Genomic DNA, 6635 nt, shown 5'->3' on the forward strand with positions numbered 1-6635 from the left:
TTGGACTAAAATATTAGACAGTGTAATCCTACCAATAGCTCTTAATGGAAGTGAGGTTTGGGGGCCACTCAATACACAATTCTGTCTGAAAATCCTACAAGTCCAGAGAAATACACCAACTAATGCATGTAGGGCAGAATTGGGCAGAATTGGGCCGCCAGTAATAATGGAAATGCAGAAAAGATCATTAAAATTTTGGCTTCATCTAAATTCAAGTACAAATTTAAATCTGCAATTTAAAGCACTTCAAACCCAAGAGCTGAGCCTAGAAACGAGCCCTCTCAGTCAGCTGGTGTTGGACCTCACCAACCAATCTGACACCAGCACTGCTTCAAAAGAAAGAATTCCAATAAGCAAAATCATGAACAAATCAAAGGAATCATATTTACAACATTGCAAAAACTCAACAAAATCCCAAAGCCGACTAAATTGCTACCAAGTACAGGCTGAGTGACCACCGATTGGCAATAGAAACCGGCAGACATAAAAAGACATGGCTACCCAAAGAGGAGCGTGTATGTGGTCACTGCACGACAGGGGAGGTAGAGACAGAGATGCACTTTCTCCTTTACTGTGTGTCACGCCCTGGTCGAAGTATATGGTGTTTGTCTTTATTTATTTGGTCAGGCCGGGGTGTGACATGGGTTTATTGTGGTGTGTTTTGTCTTGGGGTTTTGTTAGTTATTGGGTGTGTGGCTTAGTGGAGGTATCTAGCAAAGTCTATGGCTGTCTGGAGTGGTTCACAATCAGAGGCAGGTGTTTATCGTTGTCTCTGATTGGGAACCATATTTAGGCAGCCATATTCTTTGAGTGTTTTGTGGGTGATTGTTCCTGTCTCTGTGTTTGTACCAGATAGGGCTGTTTCGGTTTTCACATTTCATTATTTTGTAGTTTCTTCATGTATAGTTTTTTCCTTCATTAAAGTATCATGAATCATCATCACGCTGCATTTTGGTCCAACTCTCCTTCACCACAAGAGAACCGTTACACTGTGATAAATATTCCTCACAAAGAGATTCATTATTCATAGAAATGACTACATTTATTTCACATTTTTACAAATTGAACCCAGAGGAAAAACTAAGAATACTCATGGGCGAAGGAGCAATGGCTCCTCTTGCAGCTAAATATGTATTTTCCTGCCATAGCCTGAGGGACACTGAATAATAACATCTGCATAGTAAACAGTAACTTACTTATTATTACTATTATTGTTATTACTATTATCATTGCTGTTTATCATTCCAAATATGGGGGTTAATGGTAGTGATAACAGTTTAGTGATGGTAGTAGTAGTCTTGGTAATGATGATGGTAGTTGTAGTACTGATATAAAGGAGAAGATAACCGTTATTTAGTTATAAGTTAGTTATAGTTTCATTTTCCATAATTTGAGAGAGAGATAGAGAGAGAGAGAGAGAGAGAGAGAGAGAGAGAGAGAGAAGAGAGAGAGAGAAAGTGTGTGTGTGTGTGTGTGTGTGTGTGTGTGTGTGTGTGTGTGGTGTGTGTGTGTGTGTGTGTGTGTGTGTGTGTGTGTGTGTGTGTGTGTGTGGTAAGGTGGGGGGTGCATTTCCGGCAGTATGCAGGTGTGTCAATATGTCGCCCCTGTTCCCCCTCAACCACACACACAAACACATACGCACACACACACACACACACAAACACACACACACACACTGAGAAAAAGTCACAGCTACCACTGTAGGCAACACTAGTGGTTCAGTAGAACAACCACAGGGGGGATTTCACAGAGGTCTCAAAACCAAAACCTATTTTGATTGCTTGGTGTGTGTGTGTGTGTGTGTGTATGTGTGTGTGTGTGTGTGTGTGTGTGTGTGTGTGTGTGTGTGTGTGTGTGTGTGTGTGTGTGTGTGTGTGTGTGTGTGTGTGTGTGTGTGTGTGTGTGTGTGTGTGTGCTGCTTTCTTGGTAATGTTGCTAAGAGTTAGCGTGTCAACCGCAGACATACAGGTGCTCTCTACTGCTTATCTCCACTACGACAGGAAAAGGCAAAGCAACCCAGAAGTCAGGAAAACAAGCTCCAAGTGACTGAAATCGTTAGAAGGGAGGGGTTTGATAGAAAAATGAGGCAACACTGTACTACTGTGCATAAGAAGTATGCCAGGGCAACTGTATGGGATCAAATGATGTAACACTGTACTACTGTACATAGGCATTATGCCAGGGCAACTGTATGGGAACAAATGATGTAACACTGTACTACTGTACATAGGCATTATGCCAGGGCAACTGTATGGGAACAAATGATGTAACACTGTACTACTGTACATAGGCATTATGCCAGGGCAACTGTATGGGAACAAATGATGTAACACTGTACTACTGTACATAGGCATTATGCCAGGGCAACTGTATGGGAACAAATGAGGTAACACTGTACTACTGTACATAAGCATTATGCCAGGGCAACTGTATGGGATCAAATGATGTAACACTGTACTACTGTGCATAAGCAGTATGCCAGGGCAACTGTATGGGATCAAATGATGTAACACTGTACTACTGTACATAGGCATTATGCCAGGGCAACTGTATAGGATCAAATGATGTAACACTGTACTACTGTACATAGGCATTATGCCAGGGCAACTGTATGGGAACAAATGAGGTAACACTGTACTACTGTACATAAGCATTATGCCAGGGCAACTGTATGGGATCAAATTATGTAACACTGTACTACTGTACATAGGCATTATGCCAGGGCAACTGTATGGGATCAAATTATGTAACACTGTACTACTGTACATAGGCATTATGCCAGGGCAACTGTATGGGAACAAATGATGTAACACTGTACTACTGTACATAGGCAGTATGCCATGGCAACTGTATGGGATCAAATGATGTAACACTGTACTACTGTACATAGGCATTATGCCAGGGCAACTGTATGGGAACAAATGATGTAACACTGTACTACTGTACATAGGCATTATGCCAGGGCAACTGTATGGGAACAAATGAGGTAACACTGTACTACTGTACATAGGCATTATGCCAGGGCAACTGTATGGGAACAAATGATGTAACACTGTACTACTGTACATAGGCATTATGCCAGGGCAACTGTATGGGAACAAATGAGGTAACACTGTACTACTGTACATAGCATTATGCCAGGGCAACTGTATGGGAACAAATGAGGTAACACTGTACTACTGTACATAGGCATTATGCCAGGGCACCTGTATGGGATCAAATGATGTAACACTGTACTACTGTACATAGGCATTATGCCAGGGCAACTGTATGGGAACAAATGATGTAACACTGTACTACTGTACATAGGCATTATGCCAGGGCAACTGTATGGGAACAAATTATGTAACACTGCAACATGTTAGTACATGTAGCTACAAAATACTTTCTGCAGCTAAATCTGTTGTCCATGTAAAGACAAATCAAGTGATGAGTAGGGCCTTCCTCTGACACCGCCTGGTGTAGAGGTCCTGGATGGCAGCTTAGCCCCAGTGATGTACTGGGCCGCTGTACCCTCTGAAGTGCCTGCCACCGGTGAGGATGCTCTCGATGTTGCAGCTGTAGAACCTTTTGAGGATCTCAGGACCAATGCCAAATCCTTTTCGTTTCCTGAGGGGGAATAGGCTTTGTCGTGTCCTCTTCATGACTGTCTTGGTGGGTTTGGACCATTCTAGTTTGTTGTTGATGTGGACACCAAGGAATATGAAGCTCTCAACCTGCTCCACTACAGCCCCGTCGATGAGAATGGGCACGTGCTCAGTGCTCCTTTTCCTGTAGTCCACAATCTACAGTTGCCCCACAATCTCCTTAGTCTTGGTTACGTTGAGGAATAGGTTGTTATTCTGGCACCACCCGGCCAGGTCTCTGACCTCCTCCCTATAGGCTGTCTCGTCGTTGTCGTTGATCAGGCCTACCACTGTTGTGTCGTCAGCAAACTTAATGATGGTGTTCGATTCACGCCTGGCCATGCAGTTGTGGGTGAACAGGGAGTACAGGAGGGGAATGAGCACGCACCCCTGGGGAGCTCCAGTGTTGAGGATCAGCGTGGCAGATGTGCTGCTACCTACCCTCAGCACCTGGGGGTGGTCTGTCAGGAAGTCCAGGAACCAGTTGCAGAGGGAGATGTTTAGTCCCAGGTTCCTTAACTTGGTGATGAGCTTTGAGGGTACTATGGTTTTGAACGCTGAGCTGTAGTCAATGAACAGCATTCTCACATAGGTGTTCCTTTTGTCCAGGTGGGAAAGGCAGTGTGGAGTGCAAGAGAGATTGCATCATCTGTGGATCTGTTTGGGCGGTATGCAAATTGGAGTGGGTCTAGGGTTTCTCGGATAATGGTGTTGATGTGAGCCATTACCAGCATTTCAAAGCACTTCATGGCTACTGACGTGAGTGCTACGGGTCTGTAGTCTTTAGGCAGGTTGCCTTTGTGTTCTAGGGCACAGGGACTATGGTGGTCTGCTTGAAGCATGTTGGTATTACAGACTCAATGGGACATGTTGAAAATGTCAATAAAGACACCTGCCAGTTGGTCAGCACATGCCCGGAGCACACTTCCTGGTAAAACCTGCTGTATGTAAAATATTGTGTTTCCAACACTAAGGCTGTTTTCCTAAAGAAGTTTTGTTTCCTTGACACGATACTAACAAGTATGGCGATACTGGTATCTTCCAGGCCCTACTTTAAACATGGTTCACTATACAGTTGTTCCTATGCCTCATGTTACACATTCTTTCATTTTTTAGGGCTCTGGCTGTCAGGGACACATTATTCGCTTCCTACTGGCTATTGGTGTGGCTGTGGGTGTGGCTGTGGGTGTGACTGTGGGTGTGTGTGTGGGTGCAGCTGAGGGTGTGGCTGTGGGTGTGGCTGTGGGTGTGACTATGGGTGTGGCTGTGGGTGTGACTGTGGATGTGGATGTGGGTGTGACTATGGCTGTGGGTGTGACTGTGGGTGTGGCTGTGGCTGTGGCTGTGTGTGTGGGTGCGGCTGTGGGTGTGGCTGTGTGTGTGTGGTTTTGGGTGTGGCTGTGGGTGTGGCTTTGGCTATGGCTATGGCTGTAGCTGTGGGTGTGGGTGTGGGTGTGGGTGTCTGTGGGTGTGGGTGTGTGTAGGGGGGGCTAACACACACACACACTGTGTCCCCCAGCTGTTTGTCTCAGGCCAATTATATTATTGCCCACTTCTCTTGCCCTGTACTCCTCCCATTGGTCCCATAAGTACCTTCCTGCTCTTTCTATATTTAGATATATCCAGACGAGATGTAGACGAGAGAGGGGGAGGGAGAGAGGGAAATAAGAAGAAAAAAGATATGGAGAGAAGGAGAGAGACCCAATTAGGACCAATCATGACAACCACTGCAACCGCTGGCCTGAAATTCTCAGTCAATGCTTTCCTTCAGCGTTCCTTTCTTCCTTCCTTCCTCTCGCTCTCTCCTCTCTCCTCTCAGAAAACCTCCACTTCCTGTCTGTCCCATTGTCATCGCTGGAGAGGTCAGCTCCCTGGGCCAGACGGCTGATTGAAGGCAAAAAAAACACTCTGAAAAGTGTGTGTGTGTGTGTGTGCGCGTGCGTGTGCGTCTTTGTATTCACTTTCTTGAGTTGTGAACTTTCACTGGATCATGATAACAAAAGAAAACTCGAACTTTCATTTTTCGTTGTTTATAGAATTTTAATAGGTGATGTACTGTATCTCAGCTCATCCTCCAGATAAAGTCAATATCATCTCCACCTCCTTGTCCTTCTGCTTCCTCCGTCCTCCTGCTTCCCCCTCATCCTCATCCTTCTCTCTCCCTACTCCTCCTCCTGCTCCCACTAATCATTAGGGTCTTGTTACGTCCTACACCATATTTCCAGATGAGGTGGATTCAGTGGTGGTGAAAGTACCCAATTGTCATACTTGAGTAAAAGTAAAGATGTCTAACAGAAAATGACTCACGTAAAAATGAAAGTCACCAAGTCAAATACTACTTGAGTACAAGTATAAAATAATTTGGTTTTAAAATGACTTAAGTATCAAAAGTAAAAGTATAAATCCTTTCAAATTCCTTATAATAAGCAAACTAGATGGCAATATTTTCTTGTTATTTATTTATTATGGATAGCTGGGCTCCAACACTCAGACATCATTTACAAACGAAGGATGTTTGTTTAGTGAGTCCACCAGATCAGAGGCAGTAGGGATGACCAGGGATGTTCTCTGTTTAGTGAGTCCGCCAGATCAGAGGCAGTAGGGATGACCAGGGATGTTCTCTTGATAAGTGTGTGAATTGGACCATTGTCCTATTCTGCTAAGCAGTCAAAATACTTTTTGGTGTCAGGGAAAATGTATGGAGTAAAAAGTACATTATTATCTTTAGGAAGGTAGTGAAGTAAAAGTTGTCAAAAATAGAAATAGTAAAGTATAGATACCCATAAAAACTACTTAAGTAGTACTTACAATTATTTTTTACTTAAGTACTTTACACCACAGTGTGGATCACAATGTGATGATTCTTAGGGAATATAGTACCATTTCCAGAGTTTTCAACCACCATATATCTCATCTTTATCCTACAGATCAAGACACCATCTAATTTCCTCCTACTCCTCTTATTCCGCTCCCTCCTCCTCTCTTCCTCCTCCTCCTCTCCTCCTCCTC

The sequence above is a fragment of the Oncorhynchus kisutch genome, linkage group LG5, assembly GCF_002021735.2.
Source record: "Oncorhynchus kisutch isolate 150728-3 linkage group LG5, Okis_V2, whole genome shotgun sequence".
NCBI lineage: Eukaryota > Metazoa > Chordata > Actinopteri > Salmoniformes > Salmonidae > Oncorhynchus > Oncorhynchus kisutch.